An 11588-nucleotide genomic window follows, 5' to 3' on the forward strand; every position below is an offset into this window, starting at 1 on the left:
AGAGCCCCCTCGGCTAGCCTGTGGCTAGAACCTTGCAGGGGGCCCCCCTGAGGAGGCTGTTGCTGGCGCGGGCCACACTGGCTGCTAGCCCCAGTCCCTGGGCCCCTGGGACTGAAGCAGAGAATGTCAGGGAGGCCTCTGGAAGTCTCGGATTCTGTGACTTCCATGACCTCCATGACATAAATGTAACCTTAATTATACCCAGTGTTTGTCATTCACTTTTTATTGTGCTCAGAAAGCAATGCAGTTGTCTTTCTGGTAATCCTGGTATGACTTTAAAGAAACATACTTCTAGTTTGCACAATCTGAAGGCGGGGGGGAGCCAAGCTGATTTCAAGGAACCGCATTAGTAAATGGAAACTGCCCAGTAAAGATGATTTCCAGTGCTACTGTTTGGTTAGTTGCTACAAGTTTTGTAAAATGAATTGCAGAGCAGTATAACGAACTAGTTACACATCAGCCTGCTTTATCTGCAGCATGCTGCTTTTGCACCTTTTGACAAAGAGAAATGTACAGTAAGACAGAAAATTAAAGGATTTAAAGAAGACTTTTCCATCTTAAATCAGGCACATTGGTAATTGTGACCTAGTGCAGGGGTTCTCACAACAAATATCTTGGTGGAATTCCTAGTGCGGCCACCAAATCTTGCTGGTGGCCGCTCTGACAATTTTTCCTAAAATACTTAATTAACTTTAGGAAAAACAAATAAATATGCATAGATACATGTCCAAATCATTGTAATTTGTCTGTTTAGGGTTTTTTTTGCCAACTCAATAATAAAAATAATGTAGTTGTCCCTATTCTTTACTGGACCTAAACAGAACAGAAACACAAATAAGGTGCTTTGCCTGTTTTGCTTTTTTCGGTTGATTTTTTTTTTTTTAAGACTTGCTAGCTAGTAAGTCTGCTATTGTGAAAAGTGATATTTGTATATTTGTTTATATCACTTTTCACAGCAGATTTACTCATCCACGGCAAGCTGGGGGACAAATTATATCCTGGATGGGGAGATGAGTAAGGAGGCAGGAGGGCCGGGACAATGGGGCACTGGATGGCGGGTGGAGGCAGTGGGGGTTAGGGGAATGGGGGGGTGAGTCTGGGCCTGGAGCCTGGGGTCCTGCTGCACGAGTGGGAGCTGGAGGAGTGGGAGCCAGGGGCGATTTGTGGGGGGGAAGCCTGGGGTCACAGCCTAAAGCCCTGCAGTTCGGGGACAGAACCTGCTGCCCACCCCAGGGCTGAAGCCCAAAGCCCAAGCCCCGCCGCCCCCAGGAAGGCGGGGAGCTCAGATTGGTCGCCTGGCTCCTACAGTGTTCGTGGCTCCAGAAGGGGGCAGGGACCAACCCGTGATGGCGACCCTGGGGAAGGGACCGCTGCTTTGACCCCCGCAAAAAACCCACCACCCAAGAAGTTGTGGCTGCAAAAAAAGCCCCTAGTGGCCGCATTTGAGAAACACTGAGAGAGAGAGATTGTGTGCATGAGAGAAGATCCAGGTTTCTCTATTACTTCCTGCTAGGGGAGATCTACGGTAGCTCAAGTGACAGGGGCCTGTGCTTTCTGCAGCTGGTAACACAGCACTCTATTTTAGGATCCCCAAATCCATGTGTGAATCATAGAATATCAGGGTTAGAAGGGACCTCAGGAGGTCATCTAGTCCAACCCCCTGCTCAAAGCAGGACCAATCCCCAATTTTTACACCAGATCCCAAATGGCCCCCTCAAGGATTGAACTCACAACCCTGGGTTTAGCAGGCCAATGCTCAAACCACTGAGCTACTGCATCTTGCAGAGCAGGTTCTGAAACCAAATGTTTATCAAGTGAAAGTGTTGAAAACAGGCTGCTGAGCTTGGATTTGCAGGAAGCCAGTAATTACCTGTTCAAAGGAGTTGTCGGTCTTGGCAGCTTCTTCCAACAAAAACTGGAAACAAGCAAATTGACTACAGCATTTACCAAAGATGTTGTTCTTAGAAGGATCCTTGAATATATATAGCAGCTGCTGAGTGGTTGCCAAATGTGACTATGGAGATCAATGGATATGCAGAGAAAATGGCTTTTTAGCCCAGAGACATTACAATCTGATGTCAGGTCAGGTGCTATGTGCATGATCCATCAGCTCATTTGTTTTTATTGCTTGACTGGAAAGCCAGTGAAGGAATAACTGAGCCCTTTCTTTTATTTTTTGGAAAAAGATCATAATTAAAACTGAAGGTGTATCCTCCAAACTCATATGGCACAATGCCCCACTGAGATCATGTGCATCCCCTACTCCACATTCTCTGGACTGTTCAGTCAGGATGTTTATAAGGCAGATCCCTGACCTCCTATTTTCAACCCTTTTCTAAGTATTTGAATGCTCACCTTGATTTCCAAACCATGTGTTTTAGTCGATTATTTAAAAATTGCATTTTCTATGTACCGAGAGTATTAACATGCATATTATTTTTGAATCAAGTTGCTGAGTTTTTCCTACTATTAAAACAAAATGAACCTTCATAAGAACATAAGAATGGCCAGACTGGGTCAGAACAAAGGTCCATCTAGCCCAGTATCCTGTCTTTTGATAGTGGCCAGTGCCTGGTGCCCCAGAGGGAATGAACAGAACAGGTAATCATCAAGTAATCGATCCCCTGTCGCCCATTCCCAGCTTCTGGCTAACAGAGGCTAGGGACACCATCCCTGCCCATCCTGGCTCATAGCCATTGATGGACCTATCTTCCATGAAACTATCTAGTTCTTTTTTGAACTCTGTGTGATGTTTCACTCCATATTCTTCATGAAAATATGCTTATGACATGAACATGATATAACTGAGATATACTTTATGCAAGATGGCTCATGTATCACTGGAAAGGTTATGATTTACTGAATGTGATTATCCTGTATCATTTGTATGCCTGCATCATTTCTGTATCTGAAGTTAGGAATAGGGTGACCAGATGTCCCGATTTTATAGGGACAGTCCCAAATTTTGGGATCTTTTTCTTATATAGGCTCCTATTACCACCCACCCCCTGTCCCGATTTTTCACATTTACAGTCTGGTCACCCTAGTTAGGAATATTGACTATGTATCTGTATTTCAACTATGCTACTTTGGGTGATGCCCACTGCTAACACTTCAGGTACAACAATGGAAAAGCCAGACAGGGCGGATGGCCCATCAGTGAGGACAATGGATTGTGAAATCTTGGCCTTCCTGCGGAATCTCCGTACTGCCACTGACTCATGGACGCTGTGATATTACAGAGTCAGAAGGTCTTCTCACCTGATACTAAACATTACCTGGGATTTCTTGTAACTTTCCACTGGAAGGGAAGGGGGATCAAGTTTGGGAAACAAAAGATTCCTGTCTTATGTAAATCCTATTTAAGGGTGGGGAGGAAGGCAAACGGGATTTCTCCTCTTTCTCTTTCTATAACACTTTCTCAGCTCTCGTCCCCTAGTGCCCCTCCTCTAGATGCGCTGCATTGATGACATCTTCATCATATGGACCCACAGGAAGGAGGTCCTTGAAAAATTCCACCTGGATTTCAACAATTTCCACCCCAACATCAACAGCAGCCTGGACCAGTCCACACAAGAGATCCACTTCCTGGACACTATAATGCAAATAAGCGATGGCCACATAAACACCACCCTGTACCGGAAACCTACTGACCGCTATGCCTACCTACATGTCTCCAGCTTTCATCCAGACCACACCACACAATCCATTGTCTACAGCCAAGCTCTGCGATACAACCGCATTTGCTCCAACCCCTCAGACAGAGACAAACACCTACAAGATCTCTATCAAGCATTCGTACAACTACAATATTCACCTGCTGAAGTGAAGAAACAGATTGACAGAGCCAGAAGAGGACCCAGAAGTCACCTACTACAGGACAGGCCCAACAAAGAAAATAACAGAATGCCACTAGCCATCACCTTCAGCCCGCAACTAAAACCTCTCCAACGCATCATCAAGGATCTACAACCTATCCTGAAGGACGACCCATCAGTCTCACAGATCTTGGGAGACAGGCCAGTCCTTGCCTACAGACAGCCCCCCAACCTGAAGCAAACACTCACCAGCAACCACACACCAGAACCACTAACCCAGGAAAATATCCTTGCAACAAAGTCCGTTGCCAACTATGTCCACATATCTATTCAGGGGACACCATCATAGGGCCTAATCACATCAGCCACACTATCAGAGGCTCGTTCACCTGCACATCTACCAATGTGATATATGCCATCGTGTGCCAGCAATGCCCCTCTGCCATGTACATTGGCCAAACTGGACAGTCTCTACGTAAAAGAATAAATGGACACAAATCAGACATCAAGAATTATAACATTCATAAACCAGTGGGAGAACACTTCAATCTCTTTGGTCACTTGATTACAGACCTAAAAGTGGCAATTCTTCAACAAAAAAACTTCAGAAAGAGACTCCAACGAGAGACCTGCTGAACTGGAATTAATTTGCAGACTGGATGCAATTAACTTAGGCTTGAATAAAGACTGGGAGTGGATGGGTCATTACACAAAGTAAAACTATTTCCCCATGTTTATTCTCCCCCACATTCCTCAGACGTTCTTGTCAACTGCTGGAAATGGCCCACCTTGATTATCACTACAAAAGGTTCCCCCTCCCCCCCTGCTGCTAATAGCTCACCCTAAGTGATTACTCTCCTAACAGTGTGTATGGTAACACCCATTGTTTCATGTTCTCTATGTATATAAATCTCCCCACTGTATTTTCCACTGAATGCATCCGATGAAGTGAGCTGTAGCTCACGAAAGCGTATGCTCAAATAAATTGGTTAGTCTCTAAGGAGCCACAAGTCCTCCTTTTCTTTTTGTGGATACAGACTAACACGGCTGCTACTCTGAAACTAATCATTTTTGTTGCCCTTTTCTGAAATATTCCAATTCCAATATATCCTTTTTTGAGATGGGGCGACCACATCTGCCTGCAGTATTCAAGGTGTGGGCGTACCATGGATTTATACAGAGGCAATATGATATATTCTATCTTCTTATCTATCCCTATCTTAATGAGTCCCAACATTCTGTTCACTTTCTTGGCTGCCGCTGCACATTGAGCAGATGTTTCCAGAGAACTATCCACAAAGACTCCAAGATCTCTTTCTTGAGTGGTAACAGCTAATTTAGACCCCATCATTTTATATGTATAGTTGGGATTATGTTTTCCAATGTGCATTACTTTGTATTTATCAACATTGAATTTCATCTGCCATTTTGTTGCCCAGTCACCCAGCTCTGTGAGATCCTTTTGTAGCTCTTCGCAGTCTGCCTGGGACTTAACTATCTTGAGTAGTTTTGTATCATCTGCAAATTTTTCCACCTCACTGTTTACCCCTTTTTCCAGATCATTTATGAATATGTTTAATAGTCTGTCCCAGTACAGACCCCAACTGGACACCACTATTTACCTCTCTCCATTCTGAAAACTGACCATTAATTCCTACCCTTTGTTTCCTGTCTTTGAACCAGTTACCAATCCATGAGAGGACCGTCCCTCTTATCCCATGACAGCTTACTTTTCTTAAGAGCCTTTGGTGAGGGACCTTGTCAAAAGCTTTCTGAAAATCTAGGTACTATATCCCCTTGTCCACATGCTTGTTGACCCCCTCAAGGAATTCTAGTAGATTGGTGAGGCATGATTTCCCTTTATAAAACCATGTTGACTCTTCCCCAACAAATTATGTTCATCTATGTATCTGACACATAGAGGATTATGTTCTCACCAACGTAGAAACATTCACATACTTGGGCAACACCATCAGCTAGGATGGTAGAACTAGCCAGGATATCCGGAACAAAATCAATAAAGCCAGGAACACCTTCAGGAGCTTAAATACAGTCTGGAAATCATCAAAATACAACACCAAAACCAAACTCAAGATATATACTTGAGGTACTTTCAATACTACTTTTTAGTGCAGAATGCTGGGGAATGAGAAAGTATGACATGTCCAAACTGTCTTCATTCCATACAACCTGCCTCAGAAAAATCCTCCATATCTTTTGACCCAGAAAAAATCTCAAACCAAGATCTGTTGATACAGTGCAGCCAAGAGAATATGAGCACCATCATTGCCAGGAGGCGTTAGAGATGGATTGGTCATGTGCTTTGGATGCATCACCAGAGTAGCAATAAGATGGACACCTGAAGGCAAGCGAAAATGACATGGCAAAGAGCTGTGGAAGCCAAGCTGAAAAATCTGAGGCACAGCTGGGGAACCATTGAAAGATTTGCCAGAAACAGACAGGAGTAGAGGAGCTTCGTCACTGCCCTAAAAGTCAGAGGTGTAATAGGAACATAATGATGATGATGTGTCTGACAATTTTGTTCTTACTATAGTTTCAACAAGTTTGCCCCGTACTGAAGTCAGGGTTACCGGCCTGTAATTGCCGGGATCACCTCTGGAGCCCTTTTAAAAAATTGGTGTCACATTAGCTCTCCTCCAGTCATCGGGTACAGAAGCTGATTTAAATGATAGGTTACAGACTACAGTTTGCAGTTCTGCAATTTCACATTTGAGTCCCTTCAGAACTCTTGGGTGAATACCATCTGGTCCTGGTGATTTACTATTGTTTAATTTATCATTTTGTTTCAAATCCTCCTCTAATGATACCTCAATCTGGGACAGTTCCTCCCAGATTAGATTTAGATTTGTCACCTAAAAAGAATGGCTCAGGTTTAAAATCTCCCTCACATCCTCAGCCGGGAAGACCAATGCAAAGAATTAATTTAGTTTCTCCGCAATGGCCTTATCATCCTCGAGTGCTCCGTTAGCATCTCGATCGTCCAATGACCCCACTGGTTGTTTAGCAGCTTCTTGCTTCTGATGTACTTAAAAAAAAAAATTTGCTATTACTTTTTGAGTCTTTGGCTAGTTGTTCTTCAAATTATTTTTTGGCCGTCCTAATGATATTTTTACACTTCATTTGTCAGAGTTTATGCTCCTTTCTATTTTCCTCACTAGGATTTAACTTCCATTTTTTAAAGGATGCTTTTTTGGTCCTCACTGCTTCTTTTACTTTGTTGTTTACCCACGATGGAACTGTTTTGGTTCTCTTACTATGCTTTTAATTTGGGGTGTACATTTAAGCTGAGCCTCTATTATGGTGTCTTTAAAAAGTTTCCATGCAGCTTGCAGGGATTTTACTTTTGGCACTGTACCTTTTAATTTCTCTATCACTAACTTCCTCATTTTTGTGTAGTCCCCCTTTCTGAAATTAATTGCTACAGTGTTGGGCTGCTGTGGTGTTTTCCCTGCCACAGAGATGTTAAATTTAGTTATGTTATGGTCACTGTTACCAAGGGGTCCAGCTGTATTCATCTCTTGGACCAGATCCTGTGATCCACTTAGAACTAAATCAAGAATTGCCTCTCCTCTTGTGGGTTCTAGCTGCTCCAAGAAGCAATCATTTAAGGTGTCAAGAAACTTTATCTCTATCCCATCCTGAGGTGACATGTACCCAGTCAGTATGGGGATAGTTGAAATTCCCCTTTATTATTGAGGTTTTTGTTTTTATAGCCTCTCTAATCTCCCTGAGCATTTCACAGTCATTCTTTTTCTGGACTGTTTGTGTTTGAAAAGTATTCTCACTTACACTAGCTGGTCACACATCTTAGGTGCACCATGGAAATCAAGTTGTGACAGTCTTGATTGGTTATCAAGTACAGGAATAAATGCAGTAAAGGGGGATAAACCTGAGAGTCTCTTCATTAAGTTTAGAAGTGGGAGCAACAAGGGTGATGTCATGGTGGGAGTCTGCTATAGACCACCAGACCAGGGGGATGAGGTGGACGAGGCTTTCTTCCAGCAACTCACAAAAGTTACTAGATCGCAGGCCCTGGTTCTCATGGGAGACTTCAATCACCCCAATATCTGCTGGGAGAGCAATACAGCGGTGCACAGACAATCCAGGAAGTTTTTGGAAAGTGTAGGGGACAATTTCCTGGTGCAAGTGCTGGAGGAACCAACTAGGGGCAGAGCTCTTCTTGACCTGCTGCTCACAAACCGGGAAGAATCAGTAGAGGAAGCAAAAGTGGATGGGAGGCAGTGACCATGATATGGTTGAGTTCAGGATCCTGACACAGGGAAGAAAGGAGAGCAGCAGAATACGGACCCTGGACTTCAGAAAAGCAGACTTTGACTCCCTCAGGGAACTGATGGGCAGGATCCCCTGGGAGAATAACATGAGGGGGAAAGGAGTCCAGGAGAGCAGGCTGTATTTTAAAGAATCCTTATTGAGGTTACAGGGACAAATCATCCCGATGTGTAGAAAGAATAGTAAATATGGCAGGCGACCAGCTTGGCTTAACAGTGAAATCCTTGCTGATCTTAAACACAAAAAAGAAGCTTACAAGAAGTGGAAGATTGGACAAATGACCAGGGAAGAGTACAAAAATATTGCTCAGACATGCAGGAGTGGAATCAGGAAGGCCAAATCACACCTGGAGTTGCAGCTAGCAAGAGATGTTAAGAGTAACAAGAAGGGTTTCTTCAGGTATGTTAGCAACAAGAAGAAAGTCAAGGAAAGTGTGGGCCCCTGACTGAATGAGGGAGGCAATCTAGTGACAGAGGATGTGGAAGAAGCTAATGTACTCAATGCTTTTTTTGCCTCTGTCTTCACGAACAAGGTCAGCTCCCAGATTGCTGCACTGGGCAGCACAGCGTGGGGAGGAGGTGACCAGCCCTCTGTGGAGAAAGAAGTGGTTCAGAACTATTTAGAAAAGCTGGACGTGCACAAGTCCATGGGGCCGGATGTGCTGCATCTGAGGGTGCTAAAGGAGTTGGCGGATGTGATTGCAGAGCCATTGGCCATTATCTTTGAAAACTCATGGTGATCGGGGGAAGTCCTGGATGACTGGAAAAAGGCTAATATAGTGCCCATCTTTAAAAAAGAAAAGGGATCCTGGGAACTACAGGCCAGTCAGCCTCACCTCAGTCCCTGGAAAAATCATGGAGCAGGTCCTCAAGGAATCAATTCTGAAGCACTTAGAGGAGAGGAAAGTGATCAGGAACAGTCAGCATGGATTCACCAAGGGCAAGTCATGCCTGACTAATCTAATTGCCTTCTATGACGAGATAACTGGCTTTGTGGAAGAGGGGAAAGCAGTGGACGTGTTGTTCCTTGACTTTAGCAAAGCTTTTGACACGGTCTCCCACAGTATTCTTGCCAGCAAGTTAAAGAAGTATGGGCTGGATGAATGGACTATAAGGTGGATAGAAAGTTGGCTAGATTGTCGGGCTCAACGGGTGGTGATCAATGGCTCCATGTCTAGTTGGCAGCCGGTATCAAGTGGAGTGCCCCAAGGGTCGGTCCTCGGGCTGGTTTTGTTCAATATCTTCATAAATGATCTGGAGGATGGTGTGGATTGCATCCTCAGCAAGTTTGCAGATGACCCTAAACTGGGAGGAGAGGTAGATACGCTGGAGGGTAGGGATAGGATACAGAGGGACCTAGACAAATTAGAGGATTGGGCCAAAAGGAATCTGATGAGGTTCAACAAGGACAAGTGCAGAGTCCTGCACTTTGGACGGAAGAATCCCATGCACCGCTACAGACTAGGGACCGAATGGCTCGGCAGCAGTTCTGCAAAAAAGGGCCTAGGGGTTACAGTGGACTAGAAGTTGGATATGAGTCAACAGTGTGCCCTTGTTGCCAAGAAGGCCAATGGCATTTTGGGATATATATGTAGGGGCATTGCCAGCAGATCGAGGGACGTGATCGTTCCCCTTTATTTGACATTGGTGAGGCCTCATCTGGAGTACTGTGTCCAGTTTTGGGCCCCACACTACAAGAAGGATGTAGAAAAATTGGAAAGCGTCCAGCAGAGGGCCACAAAAATGATTAGGGAACTGGAAACACATGACTTATGAGGAGAGGCTGAGGGAACTGGGATTGTTTAGTCTGCGGAAGAGAAGAATGAGGGGGGATTTGATAGCTGCTTTCAACTACCTGAAAGGGGGTTCCAAAGAGGATGGCTCTAGACTGTTCTCAGTGGTAGCTGACGACAGAACAAGGAGTAATGGTCTCAAGTTGCAGTGGGGGAGGTTTAGGTTGGATATTAGGAAAAACTTTTTCACTAGGAGGGTGGTGAAACACTGGAATGCGTTACCTAGGGAGGTGGTGGAATCTCCTTCCTTAGATATTTTTAAGGTCAGGCTTGACAAAGCCATGGCTGGGATGATTTAGTTGGGGCTTGGTCCTGCTTTGAGCAGGGGGTTGGACTAGATGACCTCCTGAGGTCCCTTCCAACCCTGAGATTCTATGATTCTATGATAAAGCGTTAAGTGATTATGACATTGGGAGTAGTTGTTGTTAGTTCTTCTTGGGCTAACCATGTTCTCTAATTTCTAGCAAATCACCATTTGGAGGAACTTGTGGCTTATAAATTCAGCCTTTACCAGATTGGGAAGCCCCCAGATTTTCCAGAATAATCCTAGTGGGTGTAGCGGGAGTGGGTGGAGTTCCTGCCCTAACGCTAGCACTGCAGAACCCGTGGCCTCTCATGGGAGAGCTAAAGCTTTATGCCGATGGTGCCACAATAAATCAAGAAAGGATTTTTACAAACACACCCACATACTCCACAGATGGGAATTTCAAAGCCATCAAGGGGATTTGGACACCCAGTTTCCATTAGCATTAAACCTCCTGCACCGCTCTGCAGATCTCAGCCTCCAGCAGTAGTTCTGTGAGTGCCATAAGCAAGTCCTATGGGCTGAGCAACCTGCACGGGGAGGGAGATGAAAGGCAAGGGGGAAGTGGGCCCAAGTAGTAGAATCGGGGAAATGGGACCAGGACAATAAAGTTTTGAAGGAAGAAAAAGAAGATGATTTTGTTTTGTCCAGTTGGGTCTTCTGAAAAACATTGGCGACCTGATACCCTTCCTTAATGGTTACCTTCTCCCACCTCCCTTGCAAGGTTAAAGCTGCCTGGGTCTGTACTATGATTTTCCTCTTTATGGCCTGGATTCAGCCAGGTGCTTCAGCATGTGCTTCCCTTGAACGGTCTGTGTAGCTCCATTGATTCGATGGGAGTGCTCAAACACCTCATGGAATCAGGGCCTCAGCAGTTTCCATCAGTTCTAAATCAGTCCCGAGCCCATCGTTTTCAGCCTGGATCTCCCAATACCTGTCTTGTTAATGCTCTGGCACATCCATGCCTCATCCTCACTGGCTAGATATTGTCCATGTCGGTTTGCTGTCACCACATAGATGCCTTTTAGTCTCGTAATGGATTGGAGGTTCCTGGAGCAGCATGTTTTATTGTTCCCCCTGGCTCTTCTACTGCTCCATCAAATTCCCATAGTTGCCATGGCTACCCAACCAACACAAATCCTGACCGTAAAAAGCGGAGTGAAGCAAGGACAAAAGTAAAGCTCTAGGAGTCATTGTGCCCAGAGAAGAAAGAGAAAAGTCCTCTGCCTTTTAATCAACAACCAGGGCTGCTGCCTTTCACTATGAGCAGATCAGCTGCTTCCCTTTGTTCCCATGTCACAGCAACCTCCAGCTTGATTTGCTCACTGAAAGCTAGAAGGTCACCACACTCCTCAGTCTACCA

Source organism: Lepidochelys kempii, chromosome 18 (assembly GCF_965140285.1).
Source record: "Lepidochelys kempii isolate rLepKem1 chromosome 18, rLepKem1.hap1, whole genome shotgun sequence".
NCBI lineage: Eukaryota > Metazoa > Chordata > Testudines > Cheloniidae > Lepidochelys > Lepidochelys kempii.